Below are 20491 nucleotides of genomic sequence, written 5' to 3' on the forward strand. Positions count from 1 at the left end.
AGAAAAGTGTAAAAAAAAAAGTGATTCATGGGGCAATATTCACAAACCCTAATTTTTTCCATGGCCACTTCTTTATTTTTCTTAATTTTTCTTTGTTCGTTTTGTAGGATGGGCTCTTGGCTATAGTTCAAGCATGCTGCAGAGAAATGGTAGAAATATTCAGGTGATCCTGAAAGACAACAAAGAAATTGGATACTCAACTTGGCAGTGCCCCAGATATCTTCCAGTGGATACCGGCTTGCTATAAGCACCAAAAACCCGTGCACAGAAGCTTGAAAATGTGGTCAGGGCTATTGACTTTTCAGCATGGAAGGAAATTGGAACCAGGGGTCTGGATTGCCATTAAGAAACAATTTTGAATTAGTCAAGTTTGAGGGGGAGCAAAGGGCCCGGAAATGGTGGCTAGGGTGACACAGCAACAGTGTCAGTTTCGAACTTGGGGCCTGTGGGCAAGGCTTTAGATGAACCTAATGATTTGACTGCTGTGTGGTCCCAGGGGAACTGTTTGCCACTTCAACACACCTGGATCCAAGGCTGTAGAACGCAGACTTCCTCACCTGTGTGTGTGTTGTGCTGTCACTGCTGGTTAGAAGAAGCGGTAGCCTGTTTCTGTAAAGATTACACCTTGAAAACTCTATGGGGGCAGTTCTGCTTTGTCCTATAGGGTCAATATGAGTTGGAATTAACTTGACAGCAATGGGTTTGGTTTGTTTTGATAGGCATGAGAATATGCACAGGACTATTTTATTTGTTTCATATCATCTGAGTTGAATTTTGGGTTCTGGCAAAACCTAAAAACCCAAGGGTAAATGTCCTTTGGCCCAGTCTCGGATTATTGGCTGCCAGCTCAGCATCTTATTAGATCCCTAGGTTCTGGACTCAAGTTGGAAAAACCAGAACAGTATGTAGGTCATGTTTATTTTCACAATTGGAGAAAGGAAGCCCTGAACCTCCATTCAATTTCTCATTCCTCTACTCAGAGGTATAACGCGGCTGTGGTAGATTGCAAAAAAGCCACGGCGTTTTAAAGCTCCTCTCACTGTAGCTGGTGTCTATTTCACCACCCTTTGAGTTAGGGCTGGCTATATGAGATTTACTTGAGGCACTGGTGGTTCAGTGGTAGAATTCTTGCCTTCCATGTGGGAGACCTGGGTTCGATTCCCAGACAGTGCATCTCATGTGCAGCTATCACCCATCTCCTAATGGAAGCTTGTGCACTGCTTGATGCTCAACAGGTTTCAGTGGAGCTTGCAGACTAAGAAGAAGGGCCTGGTGAACTACTTCTGAAAATCAGCCAAGGACAATTCTGTGGATCACAACAGTTCGATCCACAACCAGTTACGGGGGTGGCTCAGGACTGGGCAGCGTTTCGTTCTGTTGTGCATGGGCTCACCATGAGTTGGGGGATGACCCAACACCAGCTAACAACAACAACAAATATGATCTGTTTAGCATAATGTGACTGCAGCGAACTTGACGTGAATAGAGACACATGAAGTGCTTGTATAAAAAACAACCAATATTAGACCTTATTCTCTTGCTATTTTGGAACCCTGAAATTGCCACCATGTGAACAAACCAGGGCTTGCCTTCTGAGTATGAGAGATATGTGACCCAGATGCCCCTCTAACCCCAGCCAGCCAAGCTTCATAAGCAGAGACAACCAGCTGACTGGCAGATGACTACAAAGACATGAGTTATTGGAGCTGAAACGAGCTGAAAAACTGCTCACGATCCCAGCCCAAGTCCCCAGCTCACACGAATTGTGTGCTAAATAAATGATTGTTGCTTTAAACCACTAATTTTTTATTTTGAAATAATACTCAAAGGAAGTTGCAAATATAGTACAAAGTCCTGTGTACCCTTTGCCCGGCTTCCCTTAAGGATGGCAGCTTACGTAGCTGTTGTTGTTGTTAGTGCCGTCTAGTTGGCTCTGATTCACGGCAAGCGTATATATAACAGAACAAAGTGTTTGGTCCTGTGCCATCTTCGTTATTGTTGGTATGTCTGACTCCACTGTTGTGGCTGTGGTGTAGTGCCCTCCAACCTTCAGGGCTCATCTTCCAGCACTATTGCAGACAATATTCTATCGTGATTCATAAGGCTTTCACTGGCTAGTTTTCCAAAGTAGATAAGCATACCTTTCTTCCTACTCTGTTTTAGTCTGGAAGCTTTGCTGAAACCTGTCCATCATGGGTGACCCTGGCTGGTATTTCACATGTCGATGGCATAGTTTGTAGCATCATAGCTTATTTGCATTTTCCTAAGGACCAATGATGATGAACATTTTCTCGTGTGTTTATTTGCCATCCATATCTCCTCTCCAATGAAACATCCATTCATGTTTGTTACCCATTTACTACTGGTTTTTTTTTTTTTCTTTTACTTTTGAGTTCTGAGAGTTCTTTATATATTTTAGATAATAGTCCTTTGTTGGACATGTGGTTTACAAGTATTCTTTCCCAGTCTTTAGCTTGTCTTTTCATCCTCTTAACAGGGTCTTTTTCAATGCAAATTTAACTTTGATGACATTCAATTTATTAATTTTTCTCTTACAAATTGTACTTTCTGTGTCATGTCTAAGAACTCTTTGCCTAGCCCTAGGTCCTGAAGATTTTCCCCTGTTTTCTTCAAAGTTTTATAGTTTTATGTTTTACATTTAAATCTAAGACCCTATTTTGAACTATTTTTGCATATGATGCGAAGTTTAGGTCATTTTTCTATTTTTGCCTATGGATGTGCTATTATCCCAGCACAGTTTGTTGAAAACACCATTCATTCTTCATTGAGTTGCTTTTGCTTCTTTGCCAAAAAACCAATCAGGGACATTTATGTTGGTCTCTGACTGGGTTCTCTATTTTGTTTCATAGATGTGTATGTCTATTTCTTTGCCCCCCCCCCAAAAAACCCGTTGCCATCGAGTCGAGTCGATTCCAACTCATAGCGACCCTATAGCACCGAGTAGAACTGCTCCATAGAGTTTCCAAGAGCGCTTGGTGGATTTGCCCCTTTTGGGTAGCAGTTGTAGCTCTTAACCACAGCACTACCAGGGCTCCATAGCTGTCTTGATATTAAGACTTATCACGACTTACTATATAGCTATATATAGTAAGTTGTGATATCAAGTAAAGTAATTGCTCCCACCTAATTCTTCTTTTTCAAAACTATCGTAGCTACTTTTCTTACTGTCTTAGTTTCCTAGTGCCATGTAACAAGTAGGTGACCTTAAAGAAGAGAAATGTTTTAGTTCTGGAGGTTAAAAGTCCAAATCAGGGTCTCCGCCATGTCAATTCATTCCTTGTCAGTAGCCCCAGGTATTTCTGGTTTCCTTGGTGAACCTCATGTGGCATCTGTCTTCCCATGTGTGTGCATATTCCTTTGTATAATCTGCTGTTTTTATATTTCAGAAATGATTAGATTTAGAACCCATCTTTCTCAGGTAGGAAACCCTGGTGGTGTAGTGGTTAAGTGCTACACTGCTAACAAAAACATTGGCAGTTCGGATGTGCCAGGCGCTCCTTTAGAACTCTGTGGGGAAGTTCGACCCTGTCCTACAGGGTTGCTATGAGTTGGAATCCACTCTACGACTGTGGGATTTTTTTGTTTGTTTTTTTCTCAGGTATGGCCTAATTAATATAACAAAAACCCTATTCCCAAGCAAGATTATATCCATAGGTGTTGAGGTTAAGTATTCGAACACATGTTTGGGGGGGAAGGAGCACAATTTCAACCATAATCCCATATAAATTTTATAATATTATTTTTTGATGGGATTTTGATAGAAATTGTGTTAAATCTATGAACAATTTAGGGAGAAATAACATCTTTACTATACCGAGTCTTCCAATTCATGAACACAGTACATCTTTCTATTTATTTAGATATTCTTTGATTTCTTTCATCAACATTTTGTAATTTTCTGTATACAGATCCTGTACGTGGGTTTTTTTTTTTTTTTTTTTTTTAAGATAAACTATTTTTGGGTGGTTTTTCATGCAAAAATTGATAACTCATACTGTGGCCTTGACAAGGTCATAAATGGTAAGCACTGCCAGACACAGCTGAAGAGAAAATTATAAATTAGAAGAGAAAACTGAAGGAATGACTCAGAAGGCAGGGAAAGAGATTTAAAATATGAAAAAAGAGATTGAGGGACATGGAGGATAGCTCCAAAATACATCTTAAGAGTCTCAGAAGGATCAAATAAAAAGAATAGGGAAGAAAAAATCATTAAGAGAGATAACCTGAAAAATTTCCAGAATTAAAGAAAGATACTAATCCTTGGATTGAAAAAGTTCTCTCTTTTTAAGTAAGACTTTAAATGATTCATTATTCATTGCTGAAAACACGAAGGCCCCAAATTCCTAATCGTCCCCACACCCAGACCAACTTCATTGGGTCAGGTAAATTCAATTTAATTTCAGGTCATTGGCACATTAAAAAAAAGCTGTAGATGGCACAGAGAGATTGAGGCCTCAGTTTTGTTTGTTTGGCTGGTAAACCTGCCATGATCAACTTCCAGTGGGCTACCGCTTCTGAGTCACAGTGGCTGGACATTGACTCAATAGTCTCATCACACTCTCTGGGTGAGGTGAAAGCTTTTGTTTGGAACTAATGGCTTGGAGTTAGACTGGATGCCTATTTGGGAGCCACTCCACCTACATACAGGTCTCTTCTCCTTCCTACTGCCTGTGACCTGCTGTCAGACCCATGTGCCTCAGCTATTGTAATCTGCCTCCTCCAGCAAGGGAAATGTTTTCTGCTTATCGCACTACAATGCTAATAAAACAAATCATTCAGTAGAGAGAGCACTGTTTCAGTCCTTGAAGCTGTTCGCTTTTCTTTCCTCCTTATCACAACTAAATATGTGGCTACTGTCAGGAAGCCTGACCATTTCAGCCATTGCACACTTAAGGAAAGAGATGGGCCACTGATTATTCCTGTGTTCATTTTAGCCCTCAGGCCAACTAGGGCCTTGAAATGGGTGCAAAGTTTACCTCTCCATTTTAAACGCCTCCCTATCACATTTTTTTTTTTATCACATAGGTGGTGGAGTAAAGAAAGGCTTCAAGTCTTGAAGAACTTTGGGGCAGGTGGAAATCTTTAAAGAAGGGGAGATAGTGAATTTTGAGTAAACAATTTGAGCTAGCTTTGCAAGGCTCTCTGTTTATTTTAAGGTAATTAAAATGTTCTAGGTTTGGAGGAGAAAAATGATTTGGGAATTACTCATTTGATGTTTTTAAATTAGAGGTTTGGCATCTCTTTCCAGGAGTGAGTAATTTCATTTGTGGTGGATGTCTTCGTTCAGGTAATACACCGATCAAAATAATCCAGAGTCTGCAGTCAAAAATGTGCCTGGGAAGAACTGAAGGATGTCCCGTTGTAAATTGGGGTTCAGCAGATGCTAGGTCAGAAGTCTGAGAAGGAAGGCTTAGAATCTAAATTAGGAAACTAAAGGATCGCATCAAAATATGTACGTATGTGCATGTATGTGTGTGTATGCATGTGTTTGCTTGAGAGAAAGACATAGAGACAGAGACTGAGAGACACAGAAAGAGACAGAGAGATAAAGACAGACTCTGAGAGGGACAAAGAGATGTTGCTGTTGTTGTTAGGTGCTGTCGAGTCTGTTCCGACTAATAACAACCCCATGTACAATAGAATGAAACACTACCCAGTCTTGTGTCATCCTTACGATAATTGCTATGTTTGAACTCATTGTTGTAGCCACTGTGTCAGTCCAACTTGTTGAGGGTCTTTCTGGGTTTTTTTTGCTGGCCCTCTACTTTGCCAAGCATGATGTCCTTCTCCATGGACTGGTCCTTCCTGGCAACACGTCCAAAGTATGTGAGAAATCTTGCCATCCTCCCTTCAAGGAGCACTCTGGCTGTACTTCTTCCAAGACAGATTTGTTTGTTCTCCTGGCAGTCCATGGTGTATTCAATATTCTTCACCAACACCATAATTCAAAGGCATCAATTCTTCTTTGATATCCATTATTCATTTCCCAGCTTTTGCATGTATATGAGATGGTTAAAATACTATGGCTTGGGTGCGTGCACCTTAGTCCTCAAAGTGATACCTTTGCTTTTTAAGACTTTGAAGAGGAGACTGAGAAAGAGAAACAAAGAACTAGGGAGCCAAAGAGACAGACAAAAAAATGGAGTACTCTTGACAGCTCAGTTAAAATCAGGAAGCTGAACTGAGAGAAAATTGCCGGATCATCACCGAAGTACAAACAGAAGACATAAAATTAAGAACATTCACCATGTCCTAGGTATAGTATAGAATGTAAAACATATACAAAATCATGACCCTTACTCCAAACAAGGAGGAACCTCATGGCTCAGTGGTCAAAGCATTCAGCTGCTAACCAAAAGGTTGGAAGCTCGAACCCACGAGCCACTCTGCAGGAAAAAGATGTGGCAGTCTGCTTCTATAAAGATTTACAGCCTTGGAAACCCTATGGGGCAGTTCTACTCTATCCTACACGGTTGCTCTGAGTTGGAATCGACTTGATGACAGTGGGTTTGGTGTTTTGGGTTATTCTAAGCCAGAGGAATGGGGAATGAGAGAAGTAAGATTGGTTTTAGTTGTGTAATGAGGCAGTGCAGGACTAAAGGCAGCACACAGTAGTGTCAACTAAGGTTTCCGGTTAGACTTTAAGACCTTGATGGTGAAGTCTAGGTAGCTCTTTGTGCTGGCTTCAGTGAATATCACCACGGTGCAGTGGTGGTGTCTGAGGAACCTCAAAATAATTTAGAGATAAACTTCTGAATAGTCATCTTCCTAATTTATCCCATCTCAGAAAGAAAATAGATTCGCTTTTGACTCAATTGATACAACAACAATACTTATATCAGGTCAGAGCTTTTACATTTCACAAGTTGCTTTCACGTACGGTATCCTGTTACATCTTTAACGCAAGTCTGTATTGGGGAGATGTTACCTTTTCTCAGATAAGAAAATTAAAGCACAGAGAGGCTAAATTACTTGCCTAAGACCTTGGAACTAGAAAATAGCCAAACTGGGCTTGAATTCAAGCTCTATATTCTCCCACTCTGCCATGGAGCTCAATGCTTGCCATAATGAGGTGCTATTTATGATTCTGCATTTTGTTCAGTTTCCTATTACAACTATGTTATTGAAAAAGTCTAGAGTTCAGGTTTACAGAAAATCACCTTATCCAAATTCTCTGCTGGCGGTTTGATGAAAGCTTATAATAAATGTTTTTCTCAGTCCTTACAGAGGGCCAAGAGTAGGTATTTTCCACTTTTCCAGGTTGAATGAGTAAATTTAAGGCTTGGTGACCTTGGGTGTTAAAAAAACATTGCTGCATTAATCATTTAAACTTACCTTTTTTACCTTTGTGACAATTGGTTTGATTTCCAGTGAAACTTAATCCAACCAGGAGCAGAATAACCAATTTACTGACCAAACACAGAGTGGCGAAGGCTGGGTTTGACTTGTCTTGGTGTATTGGTATAGTTAGAGGGAACATGGCTGAGAACATAATCTGAGGACATTTTTCCACCTCAAGAAAGTTTGGGGATTAGGAAAAACCACATTCCCTTTTAAACTTTCTAGCTGTGTAATGGTCAGACTCAGAAATGGAGGTCTTGAAAATCAGAGGAAGTTTAAGAGAGACATAAACAACAACAAAACCAAACCCATTGCCATCGAGTTGATTTGGACTCATAGTGAATCCATAGAAAAGAGTAGAACTGCCCAATAGTCATTGTCAATTTGAGCCTAGGTTACACATCTTAAAGATGGAAATAATAGCTGAAAACCCAATTAGGTGATTAAAAAAATAATGTTGGTTTCTTGTTTGACATTGCAAATTAAAATTCCCATACACTTTTTCTTGGGCCATTGTTTCATATCGGTAAATATTGACGATAAATTCAATTGGAGAATTGTTTTTCTCTTTGATTCAGGCAGGGAGTTTCCAATAAATGGCTTGACAAAGAAATAATCTCACTTATACGAATTTCCAAAAGGTAAAGCTTTGGGCAGGCTATCACTAACCCTGGCATTCATGGCCTGTGAAATTAATGGTTATGTCTTAGAATACGTCAAGTAGCTAAAGCAAAAGGAAGAAATGATGAAGTAAAAGGGCTGAACAGAAGATTTCAAAGGGGAACTCGAGAAGACCAAGTAAAGTATTATAATGACATGTGCAAAGCCCTGGAGATGGAAAGCCAAAAGGGACGAACATGCCTGGCATTTCTCAAACTGAAAGAACTAAAGAAAACATCCAAGCCTCGTGTTGCAATGCTGAAGATTCTATGAAGAGGTTATTAAATAACGCAGGAAGCATCAAAAGAAGATGGAAGGTGTACACAGAGTCACTATACCAAAAAGAATTGGTCGAAGTTCATCTATTTCAGGAGGTAGCGTACGATCAGGAATCTGAAGGCATTGTTGAAAAACAAGACTCCAGGAATTGATGGAATACCAACTGAGTAGACAAGAAATTGTCAGAAATTCAAGTTAGATTCAGAAGAGGATGTGAAATGAGTGGTATCATTGCTGATGTAAGATGGATTTTGGCTGAAAACAGAAAATACCAGAAAAATGTTTACCTGTGTTTTATTGACTATGCAAAGGCATTTGACTGTGTGGATCATAACAAACTGTGGATAACATTGGGAATTCCAGAACACTTCATTCTGCTCATGGGGAACCTGTATGTAGAACAAAAGGCAGTTGTTCCAACAGAGCAAGGGGATACTGGGTGGTTTAAAATCAGGAAAGGAGTGATCAGGGGTGTATTTTTTCACCATTCTTATCCAATTTGTATGCTGAGCAAATAATCTGAGAAGATGGACTATATAAAGAAGAATGTGGCATCAGAATTGAAGGAACACTCATTAACCTGTAGTATGCAGATGACACAACCTTCCTCCCTGAAAGCAAAGAGAATTTGAAGCACTTACTGATGAAGATCAAAGACTATAACCTTCAGTATGGGTTTATACTTGAACATAAAAAAAAAACCCCAAAATCCTCAAAACTGGACCAATAAGCAACAACACGATAAATGGAGAAAATATTGAAGTCGTCAAGGGTTTCATTTTACTTGGATCCACAACTGACGCTCATGGAAGCAGCAGTCAGGAAATCAAACAGCATCTTGCATTGGGCAAATATGCTGCAAAAGACCTCTTTAAAGTGTTAAAAAGCAAACATGTCACCTTTAGGACTAAGGTGTGCCTCATCCAATCCACGATATTTTCTATTGCCTCATATGCATGCAAAAGCTGGACAATGAATAAGGGAGATTGAAGAAGAATTGATGCGTTTGAATTATGGTGTTGGCAAAGAATATTGAATATACCATGGACTGCCAGAAGAACAAACAAATCTGTTTTGGAGGAAGTGCAGCCAGAATGCTCCTTAGAAGAGAAGATGGAGAGAACGTCTCACATACTTTGAACATGTTGTCTTGAGGGACCAGTCCCCTTGACATCATGCTTGGTAACACAGAGGGTCAGCAAAAAAGAGGAAGACCCTAGACAAGATGGATTGACACAGTGGCTGTAACAATGGGCTCAAACCTAGCAATGATTTTGAGGATGGCACAGGACCAGGCAGTGTTTCCTTCTGTTGTACATGGGTCACTGTGAGTCAGAACTGACTCGACAGCACCTAACAAGAACTACAACCAAAGGAATATTACTATGGTTTTTATTTGTTTGTTTATAAAATAATATTAGGTTTTTAACTTTTGAAATGGATAAAAATTCCATTTTTACAAATGTGCTGATTGTTATCAACTTTTCTAGGTGGAAATTTGAGTCATGAGGTAATCAGCCTTGAGTTACACAAGTCACATCTATGTAGGCTGGTCACTTCCCCTCTCTGGATCTGTATTTCCTCATCTGTGGAAGGAACAGATGCTGAGTTCAAAAATCTTTACAATTCTTTTCAAGCACCACAATTTATGGTGTCAGAAATGGAGACCCCCCCACCCCCCGCCATGAGTCTTAGGCTTGGTCCCTTGGTCCTAGCACTAACAGAAGTCTCCTCACCCCCTGGAACATCTTTCCCCTTTAGCTGCTGTACTCGGGCTGCTTCTGTGGGGAGTACACTCCAGCTCTGGTGTTCCCAGCTGGAATGAGGACAGCAATTCTTCCCCAGGCCTCCGAGGACAGGGTTCCAAAGAAGCCGGTTTCATCCACAGTTATGAGTATTGTATGAGGAATGCTTGCATCCAAGCAGGCCGACTTCCAGCAGCACTTTTCTGGGGAACAGTCTTTCTTGTTACTAGCAAAAAGAAGCTAAACTTATCACACTTGTCCCTCCGTCTGAACAAATGAGTAATCCGACTTCAGCTAGTGTGTTTACAGAAATCAGCCTCTGAAAAGGTTTCCTGGAGCCTGTGGTAAACACAGGTAATGACAAAAGGAAATATTTTCAGAATTCCCTTGTCAACGCAACAGCTAACTGATGACACTGGGAATGTTTCTGCCTTTCAGGCCAAGCCCTTGTTTTCCAGCCTGACTCTTTAACTGCTTGCATCCCACTAAAGGCTTGAAGCAATGCGTTTTGTCAGTAGTTAGGACTCTGATGCTGTATCAGCCTCAAACCCTTTAGCCTCTCATCATTTGAACTCTGAGGTTAATTTTGGTACTTCTTCCAAACTGTTAGCCTGCAGGGGTACTCTCCCTCTGGCTCTGTGACCTGTGGCCTTAGAGAGCCAGCTGAGCCCCCCTCAGTTGTGACAGCACTGGCTAGATGCTAGGGAGTATTGTTTTAGTTTGCAGAGTCATTGGCGGTGGAAGAAGACAGATGGGAGCCAAAGATACAATGGGTAGAACATGCATATCCACTATTCCAGAACCATCCATCCTGGCTAAAGACTTTGAAGCAAAGCTTCTATTTAAGTTTCCTTTTAACCTTTCAAAGCCATGCCCAATATTCCCTCCTCATCCTCTCTTTGCATTACCAAAACAGAACTACCTTCTGTCCTCATATGCCCTTGGCATTTCCTCATGTCTCTACTTTTGCTTAGATAGCCTCTGTGCCTGGAATGCCTGCACTTTCTCCTCCAGTTATCACAGCCCTCTGATGCCCTCAAAATATTAATGCTTTGAGGGGGTTTCTACAACCCACCCTTTCTGGGTCAGAAGCCGTGTTCTTTCTCCCATGTAACCTTCAATTTTAGTGCTTCTGGAGGTAGGAGCTTGTGCCAGGCAGCCAGCCTGGTGTCCTGCCACTCTCTCCTTGGTCCCTACACTGGTTTCTAGCAGTCCTTTAAAAGGACCATGTTCATTTCAACCACAGATCCTTACTTCACACTTGTGGTTTCCCCTGCCTGAAATGCTCTGCTCTCTGGCCATTCCCAGTGCACATGTTTTGAGAAGGTAACGACCACTCTTTCTTCACCAGCCAGCTTCAGTATCGCTTTATCAGAGAAGCCCCAGACTGGGTTATATTCACCTGTTATGTGCTCTCAACGGACCTCAGATTTCCCTTCATAGCATTTATCATTGTTTTAATGGATTACTTCATTCTGTATTTATTTGCTTGAAGACTATCTCCCAGGCTAGAGTATAAAGATACGAACTATATCTTTCCTGGTCTTCCCTGCATCCTTAGTTTCCAGTGTGGTGCTTAGCATATAGTAGATGGTCAGTAACATTCACTGAACTGCTGTATGTGTGGATTGTGTTCAATCTACTCGAGCCTAGGTGCCTTTGCAATAGGTGAGTGACCAATGCTTCCAGGGCCAGGGCTGGGGGCTCTGGCTGGGCCTGGGAATCTTACAGCCAGAGCTGCGTGTGGAGACCACCAGTTGCCATTGAGTTGACTCCGACTCCTGGGAACCCCAAGTGTGTCAGAGTAGAAATGTGCTCCGTAGTGTTTACAATGGCTGATTTCTCAGAAGTAGATCACCACCTTTCTTCCAAGGTGCCTCTGGGTGAACTTGAATCACCAACCTTCTGGTTAGCAGCTGAGTACTTAACCATTTGTACCACACAGGGTCTTAACATGTGGGAGAACCTGGAGGCAAAGGAGAATCAGAGCGCAAGATCAAAAGAGAGCTTTCATTCCTTCAAAAGAGGAAGGAATGAAAAATGCAAAATATCAAGGCTACAGAGGTAGGTGGGGCATAAGAAAATCTAAATCTCTGTGAAAGGGACTTGAAATGAGGTTGAGGAGGCAAAAAAGTGGATTCCAGAAAGACCCACAGGGGAAAACACAGTCATGAAGAGCCTTCTGGGGAGCTCCTGCACCTGAGTTCATGGGCAGAGGTGCTGGAATGCTGAGGCAGCTGAGACACCATGAGCCGTGTTTCATTTGTCCCTCTATTCCTAGAACCTCCCTCAGTGTTTGTCACATGAGAAGGAATGTAATAAAAATTTTAAGTTAAATGGAACTTACGGTTTTATTGTTTAACAGCAAAGGATGGGATGGAATTTAGAACGTGGCCGCTACCACCTTGGGTCAAACACTTTGGCTGTGAGCATCCTTGGGGGGCCGTTTCAGCTTCTTTATTTTTCAGATGATAACAATGCAGATGCAATTGAGAGGGCATTGAGGATGAGAAATCATATTTGCCAAATTCCAATTTTTACCCAAGGGCCGAGTGGCTAAGGAAATAGGAGGCGAATAAATGCTGGTGTCCCTTAACCAACTTCTGGAATATCTGACAGAGTCTGGGAGGCTCCCACCGGCCCTCGCCCCCTGCCCTGATAAACTCCGGTCTTGCAGGGGCGGTTTTCAAAGAAGGATCTCTTTGTAACCTTGGACTGGTTTTACTTCCTGCCTTTTGAATCTGTTTGCATCAGTGCGGGACTTGGATGGACTTGCCAAAACCTGAGGACGAAAAGAGCATGTCCTTTCTCTGACACTGGGAGCATGGAGGGGGCAGCAAATGAGTTCTCTGAAAAAGGAAAAGGAAACATAAAAAGGACCAACGAGTCGAGGATCGTGACCTAGAAATTACACCCAATGTTTGGGGTCTGGACTCAGTCTGGCCGCTTTACTTCTTGGTCCCACGTTATGTGGTGAGCTCTTCCCCGACTGCTCTCCAAGTTCAACCTCGCCCCTGAAATCTTCCAAGTTTGCCTGCTCCATGTTGGGGCTTTAGCTCTCAACCCAGGTTCACACTCAAGTAGCTAGATCTCAGCTAGTGTTTTCCAGCCTCTCTTCCCAGGTGGTTAAAGTGCTCAGCTGCAAACCCACCAGATGCGCTGTGGAAGAAAGATGTGGCAGTCTGCTTTCATAGAGATTACAGCCTTGGAAACCCTGTGGGGCAGTTATATTTCTCTACAGGGTTACTATGAGTCAGAATCAACTTAATGGCAATGGGTTCTGTTTGGCTCTTCCCAGGAGCTGGAAAGGGTCCCTTAGCTATAGTCTAGGATTCTAATTTAAATTAGATTGAAGCCCCTTCTCCACAAATGGCCTTAGAACACAACAACTCCAGACAACTCTGTTTTACCACTGCCTAGAAATTTCTGCTGTCTTCTCCACACCAAATGAGATGGATTGAACCCAGATGCCAGGGCCCAGATACATGAACTGCCTGCCTCGCTGTAGCCTGTCCCTTGCCCCGTTAAAGTTAACTTCCTCAACTCAGGCCCGCTCTGTTTTCAACTTCTGCCTCATTCCCACTGGTCCCCAGCTGAAGAGCTGGCATACCTTCAAGGGTGGGACAAAATGGGAAACACAAAAGCCTGGAAATGACCTTTCTCTGATCTTAGAGGAAATTGAGTCCTAACTGGGATTGCATGAATCTGTCTGGATTATTTTACTTCTTTTGCTTTCTGTGGTCATCTCAGTGGGTTTTGGGAAGAATCGTCTTTCTATGATGTCCCAAAACATCCTGGAACTAGTGCAAGCTTTTGCAAAATTTTGTCCATTTCTTTTTGACTTTCTATTACCATCCGAAAGTTTGTGAATGTCTATTGCAAAAGACGTGATGACCTAATTTAGAAGTTTAAGTTTTCTAAAGAAGTTAGCATTCTACAATGAGAACAAAGGAAATCATCAGGGAAACTAAGAAGTGATGTTTGTTTTGATTTTCCTAAAAAAAAAAAAAAAAAAAAAAAAGGCGGTTTTATTAGTTGCGAATTTTTCTGAATGTTCTAGTTATTGAGTTAAGAATCAGCAAATTAACTGAGCCTTTAATAAGAAGTCTCACTTGCCAATTTTATTTGTAGAAAATTATTTTTTAAGATATGCGTATGAACCAAAATTCAAAATGAATAAGAGAATGCACAATAAATGGTAAGTATCCTCGCCTCTCAGCCCCAGTTTCCCAGTTCCCGGCCCACTACCAACTGCTCTTACAACTTACTTACGGAAGTCCTTACTAATAACTTAATATAATTTTTCCAGATAATTACACACAAACACACACACATACACACGCCATCTATTTTTTCCCTCAAATAGACTAACGTATACTACATTGCAATGTTCAGTAGCATTTTTTTTTTTTGCTTTCCAGTGTCTTGGAGAATATTCTTCCCATCGTTATTTCAAAAATCTGCAGAGAATTAGGTTGTTAAAATGTATCTGATTTAACAAATTATTAATAAATAATGTATTTACTAATTTATCGAAGGTAGTTTACATTGCTTTCAATCATTGCTATTTAAACAGTGCTGTAATTAACATTTTTATACTCATTAAGAAGTCAAAGGGAAGATGAGAATATGCACCTGTGCAAATATAACCATAAGGTGATTCCTGGAAGTGTAGTGCCTTGGCCCAGGGGTGAACGCATTTTTAATTTTCACAGATATTACTAAATTGCTCTTCATTTATACTTTATCAGTTCCTACTGATGTGTAAAAATGATCCTTCATATCACTGGCCAATTTTACAACCCAAATAAGCTTAACACAAAGTTTCTGTATAAATTCAACTTACTAGAATAAACATTGATCTTTTCAAGTAGGCTGAATATTTCCATTTTTAAAATGTTGGACATTTGACCTAAGCCTAGAATTAACCTCAGGTATTTTTTTATACAAAAAAAAAAAAAATTACTCTCCATGTGATTTATTTGTGTCTCTGAAGGCCTACCTAGTAACTTTTTTTTTTTTTAATAATTTTTATTGTGCTGTAAGTGAAAGTTTACAAATCAAGTCAGTCTCTCATACAAAAACTTATATACACCTTAATAAATACTCCAAATTACTCTCCCCCTAATGAGACAGCCCACTCCCTCCCTCCACTCTCTTTTTTCCTGTCCATTTCACCAGCTTCTAATCCCCTCCACCCTCTCATCCTCTCATCACCCCTCCAGGCAGGAGATACCAACACAGTCTCAAATGTCCACCTGACCCAAGAAGATCACTCCTCACCAGCATCCCTCTCCAACCCATTGTCCACGCCAATCCATGTCTGAAGAGTTGGCTTGAGGAATGGCTCCTGTCCTGGGCCAACAGAAGGTCTGGGGGCCATGACCCTGGAGTCCTTCTAGTCTCAGTCTGACCATTAAGTCTGGTCTTTTTATGAGAATTTGGGGACTGCATTCCACTGCTCTCCTGCTCCCTCAGGGGTTCTCTGTTGTGTACCCTGTCAGGGCAGTTATCAGTTGTAGCCAGGCACCAGCTAGTTCTTCTGGTTTCAGGCTGATGTAGTCTCTGGTTTATGTGGCCCTTTCTGTCTCTTGGGCTCGTAATTACTTGTGTCCTTGGTGTTCTTCATTCTCCTTTGCTCCAGGTGGGTTGAGACCAATTGATAAATCTTAGATGGCTGCTTGCTAGCTTTTAAGACCCCAGATGCCACTCTCCAAAGTGGGATGCAGAATGTTTTCTTGATGGATTTTATTATGCCAATTGACTTAGATGTCCCCTGGAACCATGGTCCCCAAGCCCCTGCCCCTGCTACACCGGCCTTCGAAGCATTCAGTTTGTTCAGGAAATTACTTTTTTTTGGTTTAGTCCAGTTGTGCTGACCTCACCAGTATTGTGTATGGTCTTTCCCTTCACCTAAAGTAGTTCTTATCTGCTATCTAATTAGTGAATACCCCTCTCACAACCACTAAAGAATATTTTCTTCTCTGTTTAAACTGTTTCTCAAGTTCTTATAATAGTGGTCTTATACAATATTTGTCCTTTTGCAACTGACTAGTTTCATTCTGCATAATGCCTTCCAGATTCCTCCATGTTATGAAATGTTTCACAGATTCCTCACTGTTCTTTATTGATGCATAGTATTCCATTGTGTGAATATACCATAATTTATTTATCCATTCATCTGTTGATGGGCACCTTAGTTGCTTCCATCTCTTTACTATTACAAACAGTGCTGCAATAAACATGGCTGTGCAGATATCTGTTCATGTAAAGGCTCTTATTTCCCTAGGATATGTTCTGAGGAGTGGGATTGCTGGATCATATGGTACTCCTATTTCTAGCTTTTTAAGGAAGCACCAAATGGATTTCCAAAGTGGTTGTACCATTTGACATTCCCACCAGCAGTGTATAAGTGTTCCAATCTCTCCACAGCCTCTCCAACATTTATTATTTTGTGTTTTTTTGATTAATGCCGACCTTGTTGGAGTGAGATGAAATCTCATTGTATTTTTGATTTGCATTTCTTTAATGGCTGATGATCGTGAACATTTCCTCATATATCTGTTAGCTACCAGAATGTCTTCTTTAGTGAAGTGTCTGTTCATATCTTTTGCCCATTTTTTAATAGGGTTATTTGTCTTTTTGAAGTTGAATTTTTGCAGTATCATGTAGATTTTAGAGATCAGACGCTGATCGGAAATGTCATAGCTGAAAACTTTTCCCAGTCTGTAGGTGATCTTTTCACTCTTTTGGTGAAGTCTTTGGATGAGCATAGGTGTTTGATTTTTAGGGGCTCCCAGTTATCTAGTTTTTCTTCTGCATTCTTAATAATGTTTTGTATACTGTTTATGCCGTGTATTAGGGCTCCTAAAGTTGTCCCTATCTTTTCTTCCATGATCTTTATCATTTTAGATTTTATGTTTAGGTCTTTGATCCATTTTGAGTTCGTTTTTGTGCATGGAGTGAGGTATGGGTCTTGTTTCATTTTTTTGCAGATGGATATTTTTTCTATCCAGTTATGCCAGCACCATTTGTTAAAAAGACTGTCTTTTCCCTATTTAACTGACTTTGGCCTTTGTCAAATATCAACTGCTCATATGTGGATGGATTTATGTCTGGATTCTCAATTCTGTTCCATTGGTCTATGTATCTGTTGTTGTAACAGTACCAGGCTGTTCTGACTACTGTGGCAGTATAATAGGTTTAAAATCAGGTAGAGTGAGGCCTCCCACTTTGTTCTTTTTCAGTAATGCCTTATTTATCCGGGGCCTCTTTCCCTTCCATGTGAAGTTGGTGATTTGTTTCTCCATCTCATTAAAGAATGTCGTTGGGATTTGGATCAGAATTGCATTAAATGTATAGATTGCTTTTGGTAGAATAGACATTTTTATAATGTTAAGTCTTCCTATCCACGAGCAAGGTATGTTCTTCCACTTATGTAAGTTTCTTTTGGTTTCTTGCAGAAGTGTACTGTAGTTTTCTTCGTATAAGTCTTTTACATCTCTGGTAAGATTTATTCCTAAGTATTTTATCTTCTTGGGGGCTACTGTAAATGGCATTGATTTGGTGATTTCCTCTTCGATGTTCTTTTTATTGGTGTAGAGGACTCCAACTGATTTTTATATGTTTATCTTGTATCCCAATACTCTGCTGAACTCTTCTATTAGTTTCAGTAGTTTTCTGGAGGATTCCTTAGGGTTTTCTGTGTATAAGATCATGTCACCTGCAAATAGAGATACTTTTACTTCTTCCTTGCCAATCTGGATGCCCTTTACTTCTTTATCTAGCCTAATTGCTCTGGCTAGGACCTCCGGCACAGTGTTGAATAAGAGTGGTGATAAAGGGCATCCTTGTCTGGTTCCCGTTCTCAAGGGAAATGCTTTCAGGCTCTCTCCATTTAGGATGATGTTGGCTGTTGGCTTTATATAAATGCCTTTTACTATGTTGAGGAATTTTCCTTGTACTCCTATTTTGCTGAGAGTTTTTGTCACGAATTGGTGTTGAGCTTTGTCAAATGCCTTTTCTGCATCAATTGATAAAATCATGTGATTCCTGTCTCTTGTTTTATTTATATTATGGATTACATTAATTGTTTTTCTAATGTTGAACCACCCCTGCATACCTGGTATGAATCTCACTTGGTCATGGTAAATTATTTTTTTGATATGTTGTTGAATTCTATTGGCTAGAATTTGGTTGAGGATTTTTGCATCTGTGTTCATGAGGGATATAGGTCTGTAATTTTCTTTTCTTGTGGTGTCTTTACCCGGTTTTGGTATCAGGGATATGCTGGCTTCATAGAGTGAGTTTGGGAGTATTCCGTCCTTTTCTATGCCCTGAAATACCTTTAGTAATAGTGGCGTTAACTGTTCTCTGAAAGTTTGGTAGAACTCTACAGTGAAGCCCTCCGGGCCAGGGCTTTTTTTTTGCTGGGAGTTTTTTGATTACCTTTTCAATCTCTTCTTTCGTTATGGGTCTATTTAGTTGTTCTACCTCTGTTTGTGTTAGTTTAAGTAGGTAGTGTGTTTCTAGGAGTTTGTCCATTTCTTCTAGGTTTTCAAATTTGTTAGAGTACAATTTTTCATAGTAATCTGATATGGTTCCTTTAATTTCAGTTGGGTCTGTTGTAATACCACCCATCTCGTTCTTATTTGGGTTATTTACTTCCTCTCCTGTTTTTCTTTTGTCCGTTCAGCCAACAGTTTATCAAGTTTGTTGATTTTTTTCAAAGAACCAGCTTTTGGTCTTGTTAATTCTTTCAATTGTTTTTCTGTTTTCTATTTCATTTAGTTCAGCTCTAATTTTTATTATTTATTTTCTTCTGGTGCCTGAGGGTTTCTTTTGTTGCTCTCTTTCTATTTGTTCAAGTTGTAGGGATAATTCTTTGATTTTGGCGCTTTCTTCTCTTAGTATGTGTGAATTTTTTGATATAAATTGACCTCTGAGCGCTGCTTTCGCTGTGTCCCAAAGATTCTTATAGGAAGTGTTTTCATTCTCTTTGGATTCTCTGAATTTCTTTATTCCATCCTTAATGTCTTCTATAATCCAGTCTTTTTTGAGCAGGGTATTGTTCAGTTTCCAAGTGTTTGACTTCTTTTCCCTGCTTTTTCTGTTATTGATTTCTACTTTTATGTCTTTTTTGTCAGAGAAGATGCTTTGTAATATTTCAATGTTTTGGATTCTGCTAAGGCTTGCTTTATGGCCTTATATGTGGTCTATTCTAGAGAATGTTCCATGTGCACTAGAAAAGAAAGTATACTTGGTTTCTGCTGGGTGGAGTGTTCTGCATATGTCTATAAGGTCAAGTTGGTTGATTGTGGCATTTAGATCTTCTGTGTCTTTATTGAGCTTCTTTCTGGATGTCCTGTCCTTTACTGAAAGTGGTGTGTTTAAGTCTCCTACTATTATTGTGGAGCTGTCTAACTCACTTTTCAATGCTGATAGAGTTTGCTTTATGTATCTTGCAGCCCTGTCATTGGGTGCATAAATATTTAATATGGCTATGTCTTCTTGGTATATTGTCCCTTTCATCATCATATAGTGTCCTTCCTTATCCTTTTTAATGGATTTAACTTTAAAGTCTATTTTGTCAGAAATTAATATTGCCACTCTTGCTCTTTTTTGATTGTTGTTTGCTTGATATATATTTTTTCCATCCTTTGAATTTTAGTTTGCTTGTGTCTCTAAGTCTAAGGCGTGTCTCTTGTAGGCAGCATATAGACAGATTGTGTTTTTTAATCCATTCTGCCACTCTCTGTCTCTTTATTGGTGCATTTAGTCCATTTACATTCAGCATAATTATGGATAGGTATGAATTTAGTGCTATCATTTTGATGTCTTTTTTGTGTATTGTTGACGGTTTCCTTTCCCACTTAATTTTATGTGCTGAATAGATTATATATTGTCCTTTCCTCATATTTGTTGTTGTTGATTTTGTTTCTGCTGAGTCTCTATTTTTTTCTTGAATTTTATTTTGATGTGTAGGATAGTTTGTCTCCTTTATGGTTGCCTTATTATTTACCCCGATTTTTCTAAATTTAAACCTAACTTTTATTTCTTTGTATCGCCGTATCTTCCTCTCTATATGGAAGGTGTATGATTACTTTTCTTAGTCCCTCTTTATTGTTTTAATGTCATCTTCTTTAACATAGTAACATCACTGTGACCCTGTTTGGGGCCTTTTTTTAAATATATATATATATATATATATATATATATATATATATAATCTTGCTTTGTTTTTTTGGATTTCCCTGTCTGGGTTGACTTTTGGTTGCTCTGCCCAGTGTTCTAGTCTTGGGTTGATACCTGATATTATTGATTTTTTAACTAAAAAACTCCCTTTAGTATCTCTTGTAGTTTTGGTTTGGTTTTTATGAATTCCCTAAACTTCTGTTTATCTGGAAATGTCTTAATTTCACCTTCATATTTAAGAGACAGTTTTG

The 20491-nt window shown here is 39.9% G+C and overlaps 1 non-coding gene across 1 annotated transcript; it reads left to right on the forward strand.

Moving 5' to 3' along the window:
* Positions 1 to 1102: 1102 nt before the first annotated feature.
* Positions 1103 to 1173, forward strand: TRNAG-UCC (transfer RNA glycine (anticodon UCC)). The gene has a single exon. It is a non-coding gene; the product is annotated as a tRNA-Gly (tRNA).
* The last annotated feature ends 19318 nt before the right edge of the window (positions 1174 to 20491 follow it).

Source organism: Loxodonta africana, chromosome 10 (assembly GCF_030014295.1).
Source record: "Loxodonta africana isolate mLoxAfr1 chromosome 10, mLoxAfr1.hap2, whole genome shotgun sequence".
NCBI lineage: Eukaryota > Metazoa > Chordata > Mammalia > Proboscidea > Elephantidae > Loxodonta > Loxodonta africana.